General features: G+C 41.7%; 1 protein-coding gene across 1 annotated transcript in view; it reads right to left on the minus strand.

Moving 5' to 3' along the window:
- Positions 1–24,197, minus strand: part of large2 (LARGE xylosyl- and glucuronyltransferase 2) — a 116,573-nt gene that overhangs the window by 59,741 nt on the left and 32,635 nt on the right. Inside the window, exon 2 of the mRNA XM_074666485.1 lies at positions 13,192–13,291. The gene's annotated coding sequence lies outside the window, so the exon portion shown is untranslated. The remainder of the gene's footprint in view (positions 1–13,191; positions 13,292–24,197) is intronic.

The following is a 24,197-nucleotide window of genomic DNA, read 5'->3' on the forward strand; positions in this document are numbered from 1 at the left end:
CAGTGGGTGTAAAACTTGAGGTTAGTGATGGCAGGCTTTATTGCAAGATGTGGAGCCTATTTTATTCAACAAAACTTAATGCATGATGTTATTTAGTGTAAATGTCTTTAACCATCAATCCCCACCGTAAGAAAAACAATAATTCTTTATTTTAATAATATTTTTTGAACGCTACAAGGAGCCACTTCAAAGGACTCAAATAGCAGCGTAAGGCTCCAGAGCTGCAAGTTGCAGACCCTTGTCCCAGTGAGTCATGATTAGAGGTGGGTGTTTAGCAACATTTCTGTCTTTTTTATCCTTTAATCAGCTCTAAATCAACAAAAAGACTTTGACAAACAGCAGGAATGAGAGAGACACATGGTTACCTTAGAGCAGCCACAGTCATCGTTCTTTTTTTTTTTTTTTTACTTTAGCCTTTATATTCATGTCTTCTTCTTCTTCTTCTTCTTCTTCTTCTTCTTCTTCTTCTTCTTCTTCTTCTTCTTCTTCTTCTTCTTCTTCAAATTTGAAAGCTGGTCAGCTGCTGCAGATCAATCCTGCCTGATGTCTGACAGAGAACCAGACTCAGTCAGCACCTTCTGGATATTTATGGAAATAAAACCTGGCCTATTCTGTCAGTCACGTCACTCACCCTGAGTTTAACGCAGCTTTGACAGACAGGTGAGCTGGATCCAGCCTTGAGCATCGTAACAAGATGAAGAGCAGACACAGGCTGCCTGGAAGGGAGACACCTCAAACTACTTGACACATGTTGAAGTGAAACAACGTCAGGTATATTTGATTCATGAATGATAAAACGGTGGTGTGGACTCAAGGAGGAACTATCTTGACATCTCTCAGTTGGCTTCCTGTGGAATCTGGACTGACTGATCCTAAATAAAGACCATGGCCTGCTGTGGGGTTGTGTCTGTTAGATCACTAAGACATTTGCTGTGTTTGAACCTGAAAAATAAAAATAAAAACAGTTCCGGTCACTCTCAGGTCCAGTCAGAAGAGAGAAATATTTTCTTATTGTTGGAGTTAAGCTTCATGACCTTGAAATGGACACCATGCATGTGATCTGAGTGTTTGATAGCCCAAAGGAACTGCAGAATTTTTTCCCAGAAACCAGGGACTGTGTGAAGAACTCTGCATTCCAATGGTAGGAACTTTGGTCTAAATTAAGTCTTTGGTCTAAACTCCAGCTCCTTTTTTTCCTAAGACCCAGGAACTTTGGGTATAGAAGCAAAGTGTTTTTATTTCCTCCTCCATTCGCAACAATATCTTAGTTGTCTCTGGATTTTTTGTTTTACAATTTTTAAGTGGTTTTTTTTTTTTTTTTCAACTTTAAGTCCTAACTTTTGGTGTTTTTTATAAGCTGGGTTAAAGTAAAGTTGAGATGTTGTATACCCTGAATAAATCCCACAAAATGACTCACATGTGATTATCATTTTTGGGGGAAATATGGCTCCAGATAGTCTGTAGACATCATCATCATTCAACTTTTTCACTTGGTCTGGTGAACTATAAATTGCAAAACTCTGGAATACCGTCCCCCAAAAAATGTATGAATTGAATCAGGAGAAAAGCATATCATCCCCGCCCTGGAGGTTTTTATTTAGTGTAAAGGTCAGATCAGGTCAATCAATATCAGGAGCATGATTTAAATTCTCATGAAGAATTTTTTTCTTGAAAAACTTATTCTGTTCAGTGGCACCTATTCCACAATAATTTTATATATTTCAGGTCTTCAGTTTTTTCTCTCATCCTGACTCTCTGGATGTCTTTACAATCAACTCTCCTCCTTTTCCTTTTTAACCTTCAGATATACCAAGTGATTATTTCTTAAGTGAACTTATATAGCCCTGCGTCTCGCTGCATGATGGGAGATAATGCATTAGCACATAAGTGAAGCAGACTCCATCTTTACCTCCCTTCATGTCTGTGATTTGCATTTCAGTGCGTGCTCTTTGCACTGTGATGATGAGAGACCTCGTCAGCGCCCCGTTAATGTGGTGACTCACATGCTGCTATTTCTGTCTGGCACACATTAACGCCGCTGCCACAGAGACCCCTGCTGCTTCCAGCCTCTAACCACCAACTGGTCCAAGGTCAGATCAGGGCGCTGACTGACAACTCAAAGCTAGTTTGTGAGAGATGATGGCTGATGTTTCTGAGCAGAGATGAAAACAGCATCTCATGGTTTAAAGATCAGTGCCTTTCTAAAGCTGTGATCTCAAAACCAGGGCAAAAAGCTCTGGACAGGGAAATTGATCAGCCTGACCACTGAATCGAGTCAAACACTGTAATTATAAAAAAACACTGTATGATAATGTTAAATACCAGCTTTCTTGTTTGTCTCATTTTGTGCAGCTTGTTGCCCTGCACTCTCCAAGTTTTGCTACCTTCTTTAAAAACAAGCCTCCCCACCTGTTGTGAGAAAAAGCCTCACAGCTAAGGTGTTGTTGTTTTTCCAGTAGGCAGCAGAAAACATGTTTGTACCTCAACAACACAACAACATTTCTAAAGACTGTGAAAAGTTGAACTGTAAGCTAAATTTAGTCTCTCATTATTACCAAAACTGTTAAAAGCCTAGTCGAAACTTTCCTCATTGGTTTGATCTCCCATGGTTTTGAAATCAACAAAGATCTAAAAGTCGTGAAGTGTGAGTGATAAACTTATCTCACTAATATGCAGCAAAATCCATGACAGAGAGATGACCACTGTTACTGAGGGAGGTGGCAGTTTGAAACCCTCAGTATGACCTAAAGATGGACATCACTAAGTCTGGACCTGTTCTTTGATTTGCCTCCTTTCTTGCTCTCTGGAATACATTTTGTTGCGCTGACAGCTTTGTCTTTAGACCTGCAGCTCAATGTGTCTGCTCTTCTCCCTGGTTCTTCGCAAGCTGCTCCACGTTTAGTTAAATAATACCACATGAGGTCATACTTCTTAGAAAGGGGAATGTTCTCTTTGTGTATGAGGCAGGTGTGATTCACCTTAAACTGCACAAAACTAATCATTCTCCCACTTTCCTGAAACACTTGTTGCCTTTAAAAGTTTCGAGGACTTTGGCTTGGGTGACAAATGTTTGGGTTTTTCTGTTAAGTTTCTGCTGGTTATGCTGTGTTAAGGGTCAATTAAGATATCAGATATTTCTTTTTAACAGTAGATGGGGCCATTGACGTGGCAGACTGGATTCTGCTTTACATTAGCCCTATTTCCACCAAACAGTCCAGTATGGATCAGTACAGTTTTGTAGGGGTCGTGGTCTGCACTTCCTTGGTAAACCATGGAACATTGTTTGGTGATGGCATTTTCCTAAGTTGTCTTCACAAAGTCAACTGGAGATTTAAACATGGCAGAGTTATGAGTTGTTCTTTCTTACCACTATCGCACATGAAGTGACGATTTTTTCCATCAATCAACGGACTCAAGTGTAGCACTCTGCTGATTGGTTGAAAGAATCATCGTTGTACTATGGGAGCAGGTAGCTCCACCCTCTGGGGTTGGATTGGTATAACTAGTAACCCAACAGAAGGGTGCCAAAAAGTGGGATGGTACTGGTTGGTAATTTGGGGACCTGTCCCTGTTTTAGTCAAAGGAAGAGCCACAAAATGCGTACCGTATCAAAATGAACCAAACTGAACCACTCAGTGGAAAAGTGGCTATTGATATCAAGTGGTGGTCTGTGTGATGTGGTGTGGCAGTTGGTGCTTGGTTGACGGGCATGGGGTTTCTGAACCCTGCACCAAGGCCCCATGTACACAACAGCGTTTTATCTGAAAATGCTAAATAGATAAACACAGAAACGCAGAGGGACTGAAAACCCTGTAGTAAGCATTCCAGGCCTATAGTCAACGCTATAACTGTCTTTTACAGAAGCAGCTTTTGGGAGATCTCCACCAAAGTTGAGTTGGGTAGATCATCTGGTGCACTGGGATATACTAAGAGCAGAAGTGGAGCAACAGAGGAAAATTATGTTGAAACGCAGTCACCAGATTCAGCAGATTCAGCAGCACAAGCACAACATGGTAGTACATGGCGATCATGACAACGGTACTGTTGTCCTGTTGTATGCGCTCGAGGATAGCGGAGTGTGACGTTGTCGTTTCCACTGAAAATGCTGGCTTACTGTCTACACGGCAACAGTGTTCGCAGCGTTTAGGAAAAATTCCACGGTGGAGGCCGTTTTCAAAAGTTTGCGTTTTAGGTCAGCTGAAACATTGTTTCCGTGTAAACGAGAGACTGAAACGCAACAAAACTTTTGCATTTCACCCTAAAACCGTTGTCGTGTAAACTGCCCCTAAATGGTTCCACAAGACCACTAAGGGGTTGTTCACACGACAATGGTTTAAGGATAAAACGCAAAAGTATTGTTGCATTTTAGCTCTTGTTTACACAGAAACAATGTTTGGCCTAACCTAAAACGAAGACTTTTAAAAACAGCCTCCAGAGTGGATTTTTTTTTATTTTGCTGCCACTACTGTCATGTAAACAGTAAGCCAGCTCTTTCAGTTCAAACACTGATGTCACGCTCCACTTCGTGCATGCACACAGAGGGTACAACAGTACAGTTGTTATGATCATCGTGGACAACCATGTTTTGCTTGTGCTGCTGAATCTGCTGACTTTCTTCCAACGTAATGTGCATCTGTCACACCACTTTTTCGCTTAGCATGTGCCAGTACATTAGATGATCGGCCCACTCTACTTCAGTGGAGATCTACCAAAAGCTGTTTCTGGACAAGACAGTTATAGCACCAATTACAGGCCTGGCATGCTTACTGCAGCATTTTCACTCCCTCAGTTTTTCCATGTAAACACAGATTTTTTTTCTCTGCATTTTTGCATTTTGGGGTATCGGGGGCAAGGATTCCACTGACATGAGATCTCACAGAATCTCCCGTGCTCAGACGTGACTTCAGAAGATAAACTATCATCAGTCGGCTGTCCTGGAGTGTTTTCTGTCAGCAGCAACAAAACACACATTCCTGTTTTCCTTTCGTTGTCCGGGCAAAGTTTAGTTTACATTCTCTGCCATGAGCTGTAACATTTCTTTGATGACACTACCCAGTCTGCTCTTCTCACTGGTTATTACAGGCATTCAGTCAGAAGCAGGCCAACCATGAATCATATAACATGTTTAATATTTATGATTCCAGATATCAGACTCGGACACAGTCTGGAGCAGTAAAACAGTCTAATTAACTCTACACACTTAAGAATTATTTGGACAAATACTCGTTAGAGAAGCTCAAAATCAGGACACCTAGTTCTCGTGTGTCCAGCCTCAGTTCTGTTACCATGTTAAAAAAAAAAAAGCCTCCTCACCTAATGTGAGAAAAGCCTCACAGCTAAGGTGTTGTTTTTTCCAGTCAGCAGCAGGAAACATGTTAGTTCCTCAGCAACACAACAGGAAGTTTTTCAAAGACTCTGAAACATTCATCTCTGAATCATTGTTGCAACTTTTCAGTCAAAGTTTTGTTCTTGGCATGAAAATTACAGTTAAAACTTGATTCTGAAGTTTTTCTATTGTCACAGAAATTTTGTATTTTTGTGGAACAAAAAAATCTGCAGTTTTAAAATGTGACAAGATTGTTGCTGCAGTTTTTTTTTTTTTTTTTTTTTTTTTAACAAAAGCTTTCATCTTTGATTGAATCTGACATCCACCACTCAAGCCTCCTTTGATTTTTGTATCTTCCAGATACAAAAAGATGTCCTCTTTTGCTTCCCTTTTTATTGTGTTGGTTGTATTTTTACCAATTTTTACAGCAATTACACAACAGAAAAAAACAGCCACAAAAACTGTGAAATGAGATTTCACCCCCTCAGCCTCCCTGCTGGCTGCTGATGCACACAAACCCTGTGAGTCATCGAGCGCTGACGGGCGTTTCTTTCAGGAGGCAGCTGTGAGCAGAAACGGCGTCAGGGTTTCAGGTTTGAGTTCTTCAGGAAGAGCATCAGATAGCAGAGGGTGAGTGAGGAAGGGAAGGAGAGAAGGAGGAGGAGGAGGAGGGAGGAGGGAGCAGGGTCTATGGGGAGATGAGATGTGGAGGTAAATGATTAAGTATAGTTGTGAGTTCATTTTCCCCGCGGAGCCCCGACTCTATTTCTTCTCATCCACCAACAGAGATTCATCTCTCTGACAGCATGGGGAATAAGTGTGTGTACGTGTTTGTGCGTGTGTGTGTGTGTGTGTGTGTGTGTGTGTGTGTGTGTGTGTGTGTGTGTGTGTGTGGGCTTGGGCACTAGATACAGTGAAGAGAATCTGCGCCTGACATCCATTAATAAAAGCATTTCAATGTACCAATCACATGTTGTCTCTCTCAATCTCTGCTCGTCACTTTTTTCCCCGTCAATCTTCCACGCTCGTCTCTGCAGCCGTCACAACAAACAGAGACGTCTTCACAGGAGGGTCTTCATCATTTACTCTCTATGTAGAAGATGACAGCAAAGCACTATGGGAGGGGGGTGATACTGATGGGGCAGAGGATAGTGTTGTTTGGAGCTATGTGCTGATGAAGGAGTTTTGTTTTTCTGTACAACCTGGCTCTTAATTTCAGAGTTAAAGCACTTCAAAATCATGTTATCCTGATTTCTGAAATCACTCAGAGCCAGGTTTGGTTTGATTTTACAATGATAAAACTTTTGATAGTCTTTAGGTTTTTCAGAAAAAAAAAAAAAAAGAAAGACATATAATCATATTTCCAAAGAAGGGGCTGAGAGCAGCAGTGTTAGTCAAGTTACATAGAGAAACACTGAAAAGAGCGTGCAACGCTAATGAAAACTAAGCAATGAAACACAACAAAGGAAGCTATTTTCTGACTTTTTCACTGTGGTTATACCTTAAACAACACATGAGTGCATCTACACCACGATGCAGGTGTCTGGACGTTTTGTTTCAAGCTGAAGTCTCCCTGCCTTCTGTGTGTCTCTGCTCTGCCCTCAGTCACAGCTCCTACACTGCTAACTCGCAGTATTCACAGCTCATCAAACACTGATGTTTTGAGTCCTTTTAACATCTTGTAAAGATGAAAATGTTATATACTAATGTCTGTTGAGTTATCTGAGAAAAATCATTTGAGAATAATTTCATGATTCATTTGTGAAATTCATAATCACAATCTCATTTTGACTCATCTCAATGTCTATTTTCTAAGACTGCTTTGGCCATTACTGGTTAAAACAAGCTTAATTATTTTAAACTCTGCAACACTAAGTCCCCAAAGGAACAAAAACTACTATTTTGTAATTTTACAGACTGTTTCAATCTGTGTCAAACTCATGCTGAGTTCAACCTAAATTAAACACAAAAAAAATTCAAGTAAAATCTCTTTCAGATTGTTTCAGTACTTTCAAAAATTAAAATTCAAAAACACCACTGTGAAAAAGTCAACTACAACATCTCTTAGGTTAAGTGCACACTTTCTAAAGAAGAGTCAGTTTATAGCCAGCATTTCAGTCTGTTTACTTCATACCGTGCCCACTGAGGCATCACTCTAGGCGCGAACACAATGGCCATCCAAACTATGCCGTGCTTAAGCATGCCCTCCTCAGCGCCGTTCCCCAGCTGGAGTGTACAGCCAGTGATCACACACTACTCCATATGAACCAGACTTTAGCAGGAATCACACACGTGCATGGCCCGCCTAAGTCATTGTGAAGCGTCTGTTTACACAAAGCGTGATCTCATCAGAGTCAGCACAAAGAAAAATAGACACATAGACACAAATAGACTCTGCTACAACTGTAGAGACTTTTTGACTCGTCGTTTTGGTATGACACAGCCCTCTAACACCTCTGCTTTTGTTTAAAATGATTGTGGAGGGATGCACTCGCATTGATCATACGTCATGGATCACACGTGCTGTCTGCGTGCTTGTGCTTGTGTATGACGTAAACCATGCCGAAGCCCACCTCTCCAAAGCGTGCCAAAGCAGAGAAGTGAATCGTGCTCAAGCACGGCACGCTTGCGGTCACACTGGCCATTCGAGACGTGCTTTAGGGCTGAAGCGTGCTTAAGCACGGTACGGTTTGCCGGTGTGACCGCATCCTCAGACTCTGTCTTTGTGTTTACCATCTTTGCAGAGTGCTGTATTTGTGTAACTTGACACAAATAGAGGGGGTGGCTCTGTCGTTCTGCTAAAAGGTTTAATGACTATTACAAAGCATCTCAGACCTTCTACGCAAATGCAAGCCCATTTACACTCATGTGAAGCTTCAGCAGCAGGATCACTTGGTGTGGCTGACATGCCTTTAGGTAAGCCTCCACTCTGCTACGCACTTTAGATTTACAAATTGTTGACATACCTTAAACCTCTATCTAAACCCCCCCTATCACACCCCTCTGCTTGGTACCTTTGTGTTTTCTATGAGTCAGCCTGGTGGGTTCTTGGCTGTGAGCTCTACGCTATTGCTCAAAAGCTGAGTGCTATGAAATGTGAGCAGTCAGATTGAAAATCAGTTTGATGTTTTAATGCATGAAATGTTCCTTTAATCAATAATGTGTGGTCGGCAGGTCAGCTGTTGTAGGCTGAGACACATCACTGGCCAAACTCTTTAAATATTCAGTTTGAATGACGACAACTATTTATGCACTAGTGCTCAAAGCCTAATTTAGGACTTTATCTCACCCCGTAACCCCTCAGGACACTTAACTGTCCCTCTTCTGGGAAAACTGACTAATTAAACAGAAAGCCACCAGCCTCCCAGAGGCCCAAACGACCTATCAGCAAATCACATGACCCCTAATGGCTATTATCTATCCAATCAGAGTGAGAGAGCAGGGGGAGGGTCAGGGGTCAGGGATTAGGAGTGGGAGAGCGGGGTATTGTGGGAGAATGCCCTGTGGACAGAGCAGGTCAAACCGTCTGGGAACCACAGAGGGGGAGTGTACACTTCTGTGTGTGTGTGTGCGTATGTGTGTGTTCGTCAATCACCTTGTAAAAGCTCATTACAAGTCGAGCAGGTCATCTGCAGCCGAGCTCATCAATCAGTCAGAGGAGTTGCATTTCTGCACACAGCAGGTCCAGGGTTACACTGATTTAACCACAGGACACACACACATGCCCACACACATACACATACACACAAAGACAAGGGTCCTGTTTGGGTCTGATTTACTATGTAGCTTTGGAATAATCAATATATTTAATATTAGCAATGAATAAATTAGTGAATGTGGTGAAAGTGTGTCTGAGAATGATCCGTCTTATCGCTGCTTTTACAGGATACACCAGGAGGATTCAGACCGTACGGGGGCACGGTGCCTGAGCGTGATTTATTGCTGTATTATTTCCAAACGATCCATTTAAAAAGAAATAAAAGCACAAGGTGAGTGTGTGGAGCTGTGTCAGAGTCAACAGTGAAAGACTTACTGCAGAGACGGGTAACACAGGTAGCACGTGTGCTTAGGTGAAAAACTCCTGTGAGGGATCTTAGCTTAAACTGGGATCAAACCGCCTCCAGAAACTGCCTACATCTTAACATTTTGGGAAACACAAGCCTTTAAAATCACACACACACACACTCACGCTCACTCTGAACTACTTTAGGCAGCAGTTTTATGTCTTGTGATGGCGCTGACAGCACGCCGCTGGATCCTCCCGTGCTTCTGAGGCCGTTTATTCCCAAACTCTAAATAATCTGCAGCAGCCGAGGGAGAGGAGGAGGAGGAGGGGGAGGGATCAGACGACGGAGCTGCTTTTATCTCATCGGGGTGAAAACATTGCCTCATACTCCATCTGTTTCCACAACTCCACCGAGTCCCCCAGCAGCAGAAAACACTGATTTTCTTTTTTAGAGTGTATGAGATCACACAAAGCATGCAGCAGGACCCACATGGACAGGCTTTTTAATTGATTGAAAGCTAATTTAATATAATGCACATGTGTTAATGAAGCAGGGAACAAAGTGATGTACCCAGGGGGAACAGAAGCTTTACTCCCCACCTGCTGTGGTGTGATCAGGGAGGGCCTCTGCCTCCAGTTTGAGGATGTTTTCAAAGAATCATGGGAAGCTTGGCGTACTGCTCTTGATCACATGATTAACAACAAACTTTAAAAAACATAAACTTTTCCGATTTGTAGGTCTTTGTTTTCTTGCCAGAAGACAAAAGTAAAACTGGCTGCAGGTTATTTAGTCCTGTTATGAGCAGGGGGTTAAGAATAGTGACATTTTCTGGATTTTTTCTTTAAGATATGTCTCTCTGCATGACATGTTTGCATGTCCATGGTGAACTGTTGCCCTTTAAAAACTTAACACAATAAGCATGTTGGCTCCAGAGTAGCTTGAAATTCATGAGATAGAGTTAATAAACCAGACTGGTCACCAAGCCAGCCTGAGCAGGGAGTTAGAGCTGAAGTCCCCTGTAGAAAATGCACACTAAGGTGCCCTCTAAAGCCCTGTTTCCACCAAGGGGTTTAGTTCAGTTCGATTGGTCTCAGCGTGGCGCGCATTTTACAGGGTTTCCACCGACTAATCCCGTGACAGATCCCCAAATAACAAGGACAAGCAGTCCCACTTTTTGGGACCCTTTCATAAGGGCTCCAGACTAAACTGAAACGATCCTGGAAAGTGAAGCCACAACAATGCAGTCTGCTGATTGGTCAAAAGAATCGTCACTTACCATGTGACAGCGGCGGCATTTCTTCTAGCCGCGCACAGCCTTCTCTGAAAGCTTGATTGAGCTTTGTGGCAAAGAGCCACATGCCAACCATAAAGACGACAAATTGCTGGATGTTTTCTATAGTTGCTGTTTGTTTGCTGTGTCAAGTTTTTCTTCTTCATTAAATTTACTAGCAGAACACACTCGTGCTGCTATGGCACAAGGCTATTATTTGACAGATGGGGTTGTCAGCACCAAGCTGACACGCTGTCTACCAAGAGGGGGCACGGTTGGCTGTGAAAACAAAAACAGGGCCAAGCTTAACCAAGCCAACCCATACCTCGGGATGCCCCTATCAAACTTATGTGGTTTTGATATTGATGCCAACACCTGGGCTTTGGTATCGACCGATACCGATACCAATCTGATACCAGCGCTAAATAATAACCTGCATGCCCTACTGTGGGATAAGACTGGTAATGTTTTGGGTAAAAGGCAAAAAAATGAGTACATATGGAATTACAGAAGTTGATATTTATTTAAGCTATGAAATATTTAATTGCTTACCATCAAAAAAAGAATCAGAAAGTACACAAATTATTTTCAAATGTAAACTTTTATACCCTCTTGACTGGTAAAGCAACAAAAAACAAAACAAGGGAATCAGAAGAAACGTCTCAAATTAAGTGTCAAAGAGCGCTTAACAAAAAGGCATAGAGCTGTTTGCCTGGATCGGCAACATGAATGTCTTCCCACTGATATTGATCCAGCTTTAAGGGGCACTGATAAGTTGATTAACGTTATCACCAATCAGTATCAATGCATCCCTGACCGTATCAAACCATTCTGATCTAAACTGGACTGCTTGGTGGAAACTTGGATTAGGGGGGCCTCTTACGCCCCTATCCTTCACACACTGCAAAAAACTAAAATCTTATTAAGTGTTTTTGGCTTTTTTTAAGTAAAAATTATCTTATTGTACTCGATATGAGCCACTTTCAACTTATCAATCCAGAAAAATGTCTTGTTTCAAGTTGTCAGAGTACAAAAATGATGTTTTAATTGCTTGTAACCAGTAAAAAAATCTGCCAATAGAACAAGAAAAAATTGCTTCAACATTTCCTTGAGACTTGAATAATGTCTTAATACAAGTAACTTTTCTCTTGTTCTATTGGCAGATTTTTTTACTGGTTATGAGCAATTCAGACCTCATTTTTGTCCTTAAATAACTTTAAACAAGACATTTTTCTGGATTGGTCATGTGAATTTGGCTCATATTGAGTCTAACAAGGAATTTTCTACTGAACATAAGACAAAAACACTTGATAAGATTTTAGTTTTTGCAGTGCAAAACCCTGTTTCCACCAAGCTCAGTTTGGTTCGTCACAAAACAGCATTCAATTTGTGGCGTTTACTTTGACTAAAACCACAACAGGTCTCAAAATTACTGACCCATACTGCCCCACTTTTTGGTACCCTTCTGCTGGGGTTCCAGACTTACTGATTCCACCTCAGAAGGTGGAGCTCTAAATGCTGCAGTCCGTTGATAGCTCCAAAAAATCATCACCTCCTGTGTGACAACATTGATAAAGAACACACAATATGTCATATGGTTGTGTTTCACCGTCCTATGTCTGTTTATTTGTTGTGTTTTTTGTGCCCACTGCTGTAAATCAAATTTCCCTTCCAGAGGCAATAAAGACCTCAACTGAACTGAACTGAACTGAACTGAAAAAGTAAAAGGTAAACAGCTGAGGGAAAAAATACAGACAACAGAAGTGAGCAGTAAACACTATAAGACAGACAAACTCAGCTCAGCATGAACTGTGTTGTTGTTCTTCCCACTTCACCACCAGGAAGGGATTTACTGGTATTTAGTCTTGGAGTGTGGTTGCATGGTATGAGCAGCTGGATGTCAAATGTGAAAAAAGCTGCAGCTCAGTCAGTGATATCTGGTGTAGAACAGCCATTTCTACTTGAAAATATGCATCATGTGTTTAACAAAATGTCCCAGAAGCTTTAGACTTCGATGTCAACGCTCACAATTTGTGCCTGCCAGTCAGAAAAACTCTGATTTGCTGCTTTAATATACCCTAAAAGAACACAGTACATACTATTTAGAAGGAAATATGTACGACACTCCAAAACTTTTTGTAACTTTGGTTTTAAATCATGTCAAAGAGGAGCCAGGTTATGAAAAGCAGCATGTTCTCCACAGAGCTACAGCAAAAGCTTCAGCTCTGCAATCCTGTTCTCTACTGCTTGTGTCTCAAAAACAAGGCAAAAGCATCATTATAAAACCAGTCACACTCCAGTAAACCCAAAGAAATCAGCAACAAAGAGCCAAAACAACACATCCAAGAACACAACACCTCGGTGTATCATCCCTGCTCCTGAAATCGCTTCTCCTGTGCAGATTTCAGACACTCACACACAAACTGAAACCTGTTTGTGTCCCCATTCTGGAAGAGTCATTTTCCACCCAGACAACAACACCTCCTCGCTCGCACACATGTAAACACAAACACTTACTGAGAGGAAGAGAAGGAGAGCAGGGAGAACATCTAGCATGTGAAGAAGGAACGGGAAGTGTTTGTGCTCACCAGATTTGGCAGATGTAAATCCCAGAATGAAAAACAGCGACAGAGAAGCTGCTTGATCAATGACTCCAACTGGAAGCTTTTGGTGAGAGAAAAATCCAATCTGTGAAAACAAGAAATAAACAAACAGGTAAGAGGCGAAGAAGCAGAGAGGACTTTTAAGACGATTAGATTCAAAGTAACTAAAGTGCGGAAAATCAGCTCAGAGAGCAGCTTGAACCTCATTATGAGAGACAGATTATGACTTCCATCTCCTGAATTTGACTTTGTAGCTTCAATCAGGATGAATCAGAGTGTTTCTGCGCCAAGTCGGGATGTCAGGGTTAGAATTTCTCTGTCTTTTATATTTATTCAGACATTTCCAAATGAAGCTAGAAGCTGCAAACATGGCACAAGAATCCCAACCATCTCTGAGGGGACTGAGCTAAAACTAAAAGATAACTCTGTGACAGAAATGGGCTGCAAGGACACTGCTTTTTAAAAGTTTAATATCATTTCTAGATGTATTTTTAAAAGCCCTGTTACTGGAACATGTAGGACTTAGGTTAAAAGTTATAAAACGGACTGTGCCACAGCAACTAAAGAAAGTATTAAATCTGCATCAGAGATATAAAAATAAAAGCTGGACTTTTCATGAAACTGTGCCCTATAAAACATGTAAATAACAATATTTTACAGTCTGACAGTTTTAAACATTTCTAAACTCTCCGAAAGTTTTCAAAACTTGAATTTTTTGTCTTTGCTATGTTCCAATCTCTTTGAGTCAAGAACAAAGAAGTATCAATCCCATCTTCTGCTTCATCTGTATGGACAAGTTTGCTTGTCATGATGTGATTTCTGGTTACCAATAAAGGGAACCACAAACACTATGAAACCCCCCAAAAGATTAATTAATTCATTCATTCATTCATTCATTCATTCATTCTGATGTAAGAATAACCTGATGAAATAAAAAGGCTATTGTAGAAATTTGACTTCATTTTTTATTTTTTTTTGTTTTTGTTTTTATTTTCATAAAATGAAAATGTTTGAAAATGAAAAAAGTCATTATTTTAAAAGTGCAAAAAATGTTTAAATAATAATTATTTAGTATTTAATTAAAATAATTCGATATTAAAGAATAATAAAACATATTTTATAATTACATTGCCTTATTACACAATTTAATGGCCATGTTATTTGTTATTTATCAAAATGTTTTTTTATCTCAAAATGTTGCAATTATTTATTTAATTATGAATCTTTGGGGGTTTCATACAACACAACAACACAGTGTTATTTTACTTAAGTGAAGGAATTTTAAGTTTCAGCTGAACTTTGGTGCAGTGAGTCCCAGTTCAGGCAAAGTGGGCCTCTGATACCTCTTTTCAACTGAGCTGGTGCTAGTACTAATTCCCGGTCAGTGCCTGACTTGGCACTCATTCTTTGTCTTTCTACTGACAAAGCTCCAGCCCCCAGTGTTGAAAATGGTGCCTAACCAGAACCAACTCTTTGCTCGGCCAGAGCAGCACCAACTATGTCAAGGGCCGGGTACGGGGCTACGATGACCAACAATCAGTGGTGAAAAAGTCATCCTTAAAAAGTAAGGCTGCTGAGTGAGTCAATCAACAAATCAATCTTTATTCATATAGCCCCAAATCAAAACAAAGGCTATCTCAAGACATTTTACAAAAAAACACTTGACCTGTTCAAACCTCTGACCCAAGGCCAGAAACAAGTTCTGCAGGTACAGTTCATGACTTGTCCTGTAGGGGGAGTCACACAGTATCAGTGCAGAGAGAAGGAGGAAGGAGTGAATCCAGGAGGGAAAGAAGGAAAGCAACAAAAAAGAGAGTGTTGTCTTTTCTTTGCCCTCCCTGGCACTCGCTGCGCCCCGTCCAGATGGCAGCTCGTCTCCTCAGCAGAGGGAGGCGACGTGATGCCGTCATAAGCTCTGCAAAACTCTGCCCTCGAGCCCGATCCGAGTCCGGGTCTGTGACAAACTCTGCACGCACGCTGACAGGCTAATCTGCATCCACATCAAGGCGGGTGTGAGGACAGGAGGAAAGGGAGGTAGGGAGAGGAGGAGGGAGTCATCCTGACCTGCAGGAGGTCCCGGCCTGTTTTCACTGCAGCTGATTGCAGGAGAGCTGCTGTCGTTTGTGTGCTAACAGCCCTCTGATGGCTCCAGGATCAGCGCCAGATTGGGTCGTAGTGTGAAACAACAGCAGCCATTAAAGGGCTCAATACGACCTGGGGGAGGAGGTGGAGGAGGGGGGAGGAGAGGGGTGATTATGAAGCCCTAACTGCCCATCGAGAGAGGGGGAGAAGAGTCAGGCTCATCTGCATGCACTGGGTCATCTGAGGATTGGTTCTGCAGCAGGGACTGGATTCCTGAACAGATCTGGTTTTCTTTGTTTTAACACAGATTATCTCGGACTACTGCAGGATGAAATAATAATGTCTCTGCATGAACTCTTCAATAGCTTCCTGGAGGTTTACAACTGACAGAAAATGCAACTTGCAAGATAGCAACAGTTCTGTGAACCAATGTACCCGAAAACCAGCGACAAAAGCAAAGTTGTAAAATAAACGAGCAGTCAAACGACTAACAGACAGCTGGTATGTTACAACATTTCTTTTCAGCAAAGCTTTTAACCACCTTGATGCTTTTTAAGATGGTCTGCCACATCAAACTTTCTAAATTGTTGTAATTGCCCCCCTTTTTATCTTTTTATTTCCCCACCTCGTGTTTTTATTTAGCTGTAGCACTTTGAGATCATTATTATTATTCATTATAAGCTGGTTGTGTTTTAAACTTTTAGGGAATGTTAAAAAATCTGAGTGTTAGTGCAAGATCAGACTCCATATGTATCACAAATACATCTCAAAGAACAGACTGAATGCGGAAGAACAACTTACAAAGTCAGTATCACAAACAGGAGAAAAAGAAAAGGAAAGATTGTTCACGGGAGGATGTTGTGACAACTTTGTGTCTCTCTGTCATTTCAGCCTTAATCAAACAGATAAAAACTGACTGCACTGGATTATTATCGCTATTTTCTTTGCACCTTTTGGCACGTGCAGTGAATAGACTTAAGAGAAAACTGAGCTATTGCACTCAAAGAATCTGGAGATCTAAACTGCTCAATCTTAAATGTTTTGTTCGCAGCCTTTTGGAGAACTTTTCAAATCTTAGGTGTGTACTTAGGGAAAATCCCAATTCTTCATCTTATCCCTTTGTTATGTGTGTTGACATCTGGTGACCGTAACGTAAGGGTGAAGGGCTACACAGCCCCTGAAACGATGACAAACCAGGACCTCACTTCGAACCAAAGGGTGTGACAAGTTTCCTTTGATATTGATATTTTTATGATATACAATCCTTTGATGCTCCATGTAGACATTAGCCATGTAGTGAATTGTTGATCTAGCTAATGCTGCTATAGCGATAGCAATAGCGAATAGCTACACCTATGTCAGACCAGGGGGACAGATTCACAGAAAACTGACTTTACTGTAATGAACCATTTCCTGAATGAGCTAAGCTGCATTCAGGAGCTACATAAAATAGCTTCTGAAAACGTTAGCTTAACGTTTGCTTTTCGTAGCTTAGCTGTCTCATCTCTTATGTAATGCAGTGAATTGTAGGTTTATCATCCCTTTGTAAAATGTGTTCAGTTTGGAACTGATTAAACACTTGCTCAGCCGCAGTAAAGGAGCAACTAGGAGTGATGGTGTAGCAGGAATCAAGAGGTGTCTAAATTTTTTAGGGGCATGTTTATCACCCCTTTCCCTTGGCCCTCAAAACAGTGTCATTGATCCAAGTAACACTGGCAAGAATCACAGACTGAATATATATTGGACACCATGGCTCTGCTATTTACAACCGACGGTTTTGAAGCCAAAATACCCCCAACACAGGTGCAGCCATTGGTAGCCATTGTGAAGCCAGAGTCTGCAAAGTGGAGACTGTGAGGTCGAGGTAACAAAAATAATACTTTTTTTTTTTTTTGCTTTGAGAGTCTAACCTCTTCTTGGCTCTCCCTTCAGAAACATTTTACAATCCCCGAAAAAAATATGCAAGAACGATAAACGATATCTTAAAATTACCACAGCACTCAGACGTGAGAAACATTTCTACGAGGTGTATTAATTTTTTGAAATTTGACCACAGCCCAATGACTGGAGAGCCAGATTTTTTGACCTGTACTGCAGCCAGTCACCAGGGGGAGTAGTTTTTGTGGCGACCTCACTTCGAGCTGAGCAAGATGACATTCATTTTTTTACAGTCTATGGTGAGAATCTGTAGTATGTTTTCAAGGACACCAAGACACCATTTCCCCTGAGCAGCATCACCCACTTTCATGAAGGCGTGGCCCTTGCTGAGGCATGTTTTTGTTTTGAAAAGTAGAACTTCTTTTTCACATTATTTGCCTCTTTAAAGCCAACTTTTCCCAGGATGCAAAGCAACGAGGTAATAAATTTACAACAATCAAACTCTGTATGTAAACTCAGCTCGCACGTGATGTGAATAGACTGAAGAAAAACTGATGCATGTTGAAGTCAGACCCTGCAGAACTCTCTGTGTCTCAGCAGGTCTTCTTCACGTCTCAGCATTAATTCATAACAAGCCTCCTGCTCATCTGCCGAACACTGAAGCAGTGAGGAGCTCCAGGGTGAGTTTGCTATTTGGTGAGAAAGCAGGTTAGAAGTTTGGGGCAAATCAAGACTCTGGGTTCTGAAATTCCCTGAACTGAAGAAAGAGCCAAGGAGAGCTCTCCGTTACCGGCTGGAAAATGAGAAGGAGGAGCAGAGATGAGACGGATTTGGAGATGAGTTTGGGGACTCGGGGAGGGGCTCATCTTAGGCTGGAGGTGGGGAAAGCCAAGAGAGGGACGAGAGGGGTTAAAAGCTTCAACTACACTGCTCTTCTGCCTGGCATGCAGGAATGAAAGAGGAGAGGAGGAGACGGAGGAGGAGGGTGGATGCACGTTTTCTCTCCACTCATCCTCAGGTGAGATTCATCACAGAAACACGTCCACACTTTTCAAAGCCGTGTGGTGATTTGAAAGTGATTTTCACTCAGACTTGATGCTGTCAGGGGAATGGGTGGAGAAGAGGCTCCTCTGGCAGAGAGGACAGATCAGAAGATGTTTCCACTGACAGAAAGTGACGGGATAAGTGGCTAGAAAGAAAAAGAGCTGCTGATTGTTCTCTTTAGTGTGCCGCACAGATTGTTGTGGGGTTTTTGACCACATCAGGATGAGAACGTGGGTGCCAGCATCATGTGCTTCAACGAGTCTCTGCTCGTGCGCTCTCAAACATGAGCCTGTGGGTCCAAACAAAGACAGAGCAGCAGGATTTCAACAAATCTACTTTAAGGGGCTTTTTAGATACAGGAGCTGAGCGCACAACTGAAAAAAAAAAACTGTTTTATCCAAAAACTGAGAAATAATTCTGGAGCCTTGATTCATGCACAGAGAAATCTGTGGACCCTGAGTTATATGACATAGCCCTGTGTTTTATTTCAGCACTGTTTTGAATTCATTCATTCATGCCAGTCAACGCCATTTGTGTGGTCCTTTTCAGTGACATCTGCCAATCACTCAAAGACTTGGAGAGTGTCACTGAGGGCGATACATTCAACACGCTTTACAGGGCACTTAAGCACCAAAGAGGGCGCTCTAGCCTCTTTGACTCCCAAGAGGGCACTTTAGCACACAGTTTGACTCAAGAGGACAATTTAACATGCGTTGTGGCTTCTTAAGTGGTCACTCCAGCACATTTTTAAACCCATGGGGGCAAATTCAGCTTGGGTTTTAGCTCCCAAAAGGGAACTTTGGTGGGCATTTTGACTCAAGGGGAAGCACCTTAGCGCACATTTTTGCTCCTGAAGGCCTTTGCACACCTACAGTGACACAAATGATTGGCACAAAATTGCAAGAAATTTGGCGAATCTTGACGTGCCTGTCTATGCACATCAAGAGCAAACTCCTCCAAATATTGTCTTAATAACCGTTGTCTTCGTAATTTTTATGTCTTGCATCGTAAACAACCAGGTGCGCCGTGTTAAGTGTTTTGATTGGTCTGATGTGTACTCCTTGCAAGCAAAACTTTGGAAAAATTGACGGAAGCCCAAAAAATAAAAGCCGCAATTTTGCTCTGCGAATATAACGTTGCTGGTATGATAGCTTGTATTGAACAACAGTGGGTTCAAAAAAATAAATTATGTGCGAAATATTGGCACAAAAAACAAGTCTGGAGTGCAAAAGGCTTAAAAGAACACTTAAGCATCTCCTTTTTTTTTTTTTTTTAAACAATTGGGCTAAGTGGGGGCTGAAACTGTCCCCCATGCCCCCCTCCTGTGCACACCACTACCACAGCCTCCTTGAGCTGGCTCACCATGAAGGCAGAAAACTGTTGATTCTTTAATTCCTGCAGCAACTCCATCCATCTGTGGATGCTGCTCTATGCTGCACTCTGAAATCGTAGCTGGTGATTTCAAATGTGCATGGATTAGAACGCACTGATAACCACACAACAAAGACTTTGAGGACTTAAAAGCTCTTGAAAACATTTGATCTCAAACAGATTGTAAGCTGCTGTTGCATGTTATTTATTTATAGAGAGGAATAAATCATCCTCAGATTGCTGATGATGGAAGTTGGGACGTTAGATTGTTCTCTGTCTACTTTTTCTCTCCATACATTTTCTCCTGCTAAAACCCATTTGGATAGAAACAAGAACACTTCTTGTCCTTAAACTTTGAGCCCCATGATGCTGTATCTGTTGGGATATTTCTGTCTGCAGAGGATCCACAAGTTGTGGAGATATTTCACAATGATTTCAGCCTTTCATTTGATTGTTGTTGGAAACGCTAACATAAATAAAGAACAGAGCCATTTGAATAAATATAATCTTCTGAAGCCCAGTGATCTAATTCTCTAATACTGCCAAGTAAACAAGCCAAGGCCACACACACACACACACACACACACACACACACACACACACACACACACACACACACACACACTGCATGCCCGATTAACCCATCAACTCGCCCTCTCTGCTGCTTCAGTAGCGGGTGGAGCTGGCAGAGTATTTTGGAGCGAGCTGTGGAGAATAATGAGGTTATCATAGCATCGCTCCACGCATCATTACCCCACCTCAGCTCACAGAAACCCCAGCTACACCACAGATACATTCCTGCTTCGCCAACCCAACACCACCACTGTACACCCGGGACTCGCTGACTGGAGCAGGGGGGCTGAGAAGTTGTTTCTGAGCACTCTGAGGAAGTTAAATGCATCTGATAAAAAAGTTTTTTAAAAGGAAACTTGGGTTCCTTCTTCAACAAACTGAACTATTTCTCTAAAACAGAGACAGAAACTTGTACAGTTCAGTCCTTTAAAAGCAGGAAGTATTTCTTTTAACTTGCCTCCTGTGCATCATCAACAATTATTTATTGATCTATTTACATCCTGGCAAAACACATTTAGGGAGAGTTCTGCAGACGACAATAAAGAAGATACAAATAAAATCACAAGAGAAGTCAGGGGAGCAATGAAAAGATAATGCATGGATAAAACAGGGAAATTCAGAGGATGTTGTAAGAATATACAACCAGAAATATTAACAAATATTATGAATGGTGTTTCAAAAAGAAAGAGCATCATGGAGCGCCAAACAATTAAACTAAAACAAGCCAGTAAGCCAGAAATGGTTCAACACAACAGCTGTTAACCATCACGCCAGATTTATGACATGATATAACCGGCTCAAGTTCACCACTGGTGCAAATCCGGTGCCAGCGCTGGCCCACAAGCTGCTTCTCAGCCCACTTTGGACCGCTTCCCATCCCTAAAACCTTCCTAAACCTGGCAGCAAAACTGGACACAGATGCAGGACACATCTGCTCATCCAGAGCCTGGAAACAGCAGAATTAAGAGTGCAGAATCTGGAGGCCGTGCAGTAAAGAGTTTCACCTCATAGAGAACACTGCCAAGGAGCTAACGACGACCGAGGGAGCTGAGCTCACCAGAGCTGCTCTGATTCAGATCCCTGGGAGGAACCAGAGATCTTTAGGGGGCAGTTTTCTGGTGGAACCAAGCCAGGGGCTAGAACTCAAGCCAGAACCAAACACTAGGAATCTTTCCTGAGCATCAGTTTATGTTTTCATAGCATGATCCAACCTGCCCCATCCTTCCTGTGTGTAAAATGCTACGTGTCTGATTAAATTAAAGGGTTTATGGAGGGTATAAGATTGTTTTCTGTCATATTCAGACACTGACGTCTGCTCATCTCTGGAGGTTTCACGTTCCTCCAACACGTTTCTCTTTCCCCTCTCGACGTCTCTCCTCACAGCTTCTGTCTGTGTTCCCTGCTGAAAATGTAAATAAGTGTCAGGGGAGGTGAATCGTCTTTGTGAAGTCAGACAAACTGTCTCACAGCTATGTTACAATCACACATCAGTGCAGAGGTGACACACACACACACACACACACACACACTCTGACACTCTCTGACTGTGTGCACAGGCTGAACACACAACCAGGATGTAAACAAGCTGCTGTGACATTTACACACAGATTAACCTCGTCAATCAGAGGAAGTCACGCGAAGGCAGCAGGTCTGCGCTGACTGACGGAGCTGTGACATGTTTCCATAATAGGAAAGCATGATGTGGATAGTGCTCCTGCAAAAGCTAAAATGATTTGACTGTGAACAGCTCGGCCAATCTTCAGGAGATGAATCACCCGGTCTGATGGCGGCTGACAAAAGGGGACGGTAATTGAAGGAAAAATGTCAACTCTGTCTGTTTTTAGGCTCTGAAATGTCAGAATTTGGGTGTTGGTCTAACCAAACAGGGTGGCATTGGATGTTATTTAGGGCTCAGATGAATTCTCATGTAGATTTTTCACCATTTTGTCTAGTTTTCAGCTGAAAAAGATAAGTTTGTGTTTTCTCTCACACTTAGAGCTAATACGCATTTGTTTTGTTTAGCACAATATAACGCAATAATCTTACTCCAGTACAGTTTATTTTGGAATTTCTGGTTTCTGCTGCTGCTGATGTGGCCACGCTGAAGTTTGAGAAATCACAGGCCAAACTCTTTCCTAGTCCCTGTTAGCCCACCTATGAGCCAACAGGAACTAGCTTGTTTCCGCAGACTTCTGTAAATCCCTTACATCATCTTTACCGCTCTTCATGAAAAATGTTGTATGAGCATGTTTGCACTTTATCTATGATCTGAAGAAACTAACACTGCTTTAATATTTTTATCTTTTTCTGCAAAATCACAAAAAGTCAAATATTTTGAACATGATTAAGAATTCTAAGGGTGATTGATTGGCCAAGTCTTTTTTTGTGTATGAGCCATAAAACAGATGTACTAAGACTAAACACTCTTTGGGAACAACAAAAAAAGGATATGCTCAGAGTACCTTGACACAGACCTCAAACCCAGTATACAAAAAGAAAACCTATTCTACTGGTAACCTCCTATCAGACTCAATCACTTGAAAAAATGGAGGAAACACTATCTCAAACCAACGCTAGAGGGTACCTGAAAACAGACACCAAAGGATAGTAAAATATAACCCAGATATAGTAAATAAGACTGCAAAGATTTCCCTAAGACTGACTCAGAATGTCTTTGGCAAAAAGGTACCATGAGACAGACAGACAAAGGTTATCCAAACCCACACATCCCCAACCCAAGATTGTTTCAAACAGATTCTTCTGAACTATGCCAAGCACTGATGTGATCATTGTTTGGAAAAAGACCCATTAGGGTACCTAAAACCTACAAATTAAGGATATATTATGATGGTGAGAAACAGATACCTTCAAAGGTGCTGAATGCTGCCCCACATTCACAATTACTTTTCATATTTATTAAACAGCCCCTTAAGATGTCAAAAATTTTGTAGGGTACCTTAAAGTGATACTCCGGGATGGAACAAGTTGGGTCCTCTCACAAGGTTTAGGGCAGAAATTACCCCTACAGCAGTGTTTTTGTGCAGCAGAAGCCCAGAGCGCTCGCACCAAAGACCCCCTCCCTGCTCCTCTGCTGGTTTCCTCTGCACTCAGACAGGGCCAATTTTTACTTGACCAAAAACACAAATAAATGGACTCCCACCGAAAAAATCTGATATCGGTCTGCATTCAGGCTTTACTTTCACACAAAAACACCGCTAAATAAGGCTCTAGTTCTCATCGTGTCTCTTCGTCCTGGCAGATTACCTGCGTTTGTTTGCGTCTGGCACGCCGCCAGATACAAAAAGGGGTCCTTGGGATGCCTGAATCAAATTCTCGTAATGATCTTAACGCAAAGAAAAGACACCAAAATATCACCCTGATACATTTAGTTAAGGGTACAATGAAACAGATGCTGAATTACTTTTCTTTAGAATGTCTTAAGTGTACCTCCAACCAGCTCAAAAACATTAATGTTTATGAAAAATGGTGCTCACATGAATAAAAAAGAGGCCAGAGAATACCACATGACAACCACAAAGGGTCCCTGAAGACACAACAGTTGTCTTGCAGTAGTATTTTATTTGGCAGATCTGAAGAATTTTCTCCTGGAGATGAATCTGTGACCTGAAGTAAAAGATAAAAACTCTTGACTTGACCTCTGAGAAAGTTTTTCTGATAGATATTCAGCTTTCACTTTTTTATGTTCCACAGAGAAACTGTAAAAACTGTAATCCAAAACCTGATTTGGATGCACATATAGCACATTTTCCCTGTTTGCAGCCTCTCAGACCCATTAAAAAAACCACAGAGAGACAGATTCATGCAGAAATCAATGCAGAAACAAAGACATGAGATGTGTTTGTGGATCAGTTTAGCAGCAATCCTTAGAAACACACAGCACAAAAGGGCGCTGAGTTCAGGAGTGTGAGCTAAATGGCTGCTGAATTATTTATGAGCATCAGCAGCTCAGTATAAGTACATTTCCACTAGAAATAAATGTATTAAACATCATCCCTCTCATCATACATGATTCCTTCTGCTCA

Source organism: Halichoeres trimaculatus, unplaced genomic scaffold (genome assembly GCF_033239565.1).
Source record: "Halichoeres trimaculatus isolate MK-OKI-2021-1 unplaced genomic scaffold, fHalTri1.1 fHalTri1_scaffold_3, whole genome shotgun sequence".
Lineage (NCBI taxonomy): Eukaryota > Metazoa > Chordata > Actinopteri > Labriformes > Labridae > Halichoeres > Halichoeres trimaculatus.